We start from the raw sequence: 286 nt of genomic DNA, 5'->3' as shown, positions 1-286 counted from the left end.
AATGGTGAACTAAACTAAGAAATATACAACCAACCAACCAACCAAACAAAAAAGATAACACGGAAAACGAAGAAAACGAAGAAAAACACAGACTAATGACTAAAGAATAAGACAAACAAGCGCAAGGCAAACAAACAAACAAAGCCGATGAGAGGCGGCGCTGACCCGAGCGCGGGATCCGACGGGGCGGAACAGGCTTTGCCCTCCTGCGTGTAAAGTCCTCCTTTGTCCCTCCTGCGTGCAAAGTCAGCCTTCGGAAATCGTGGCCCGATGTGTGAGGCGATGC

This window comes from Penaeus monodon, chromosome 15 (assembly GCF_015228065.2).
Source record: "Penaeus monodon isolate SGIC_2016 chromosome 15, NSTDA_Pmon_1, whole genome shotgun sequence".
NCBI lineage: Eukaryota > Metazoa > Arthropoda > Malacostraca > Decapoda > Penaeidae > Penaeus > Penaeus monodon.
Note: the sequence above shows the minus strand (reverse complement) of the source record.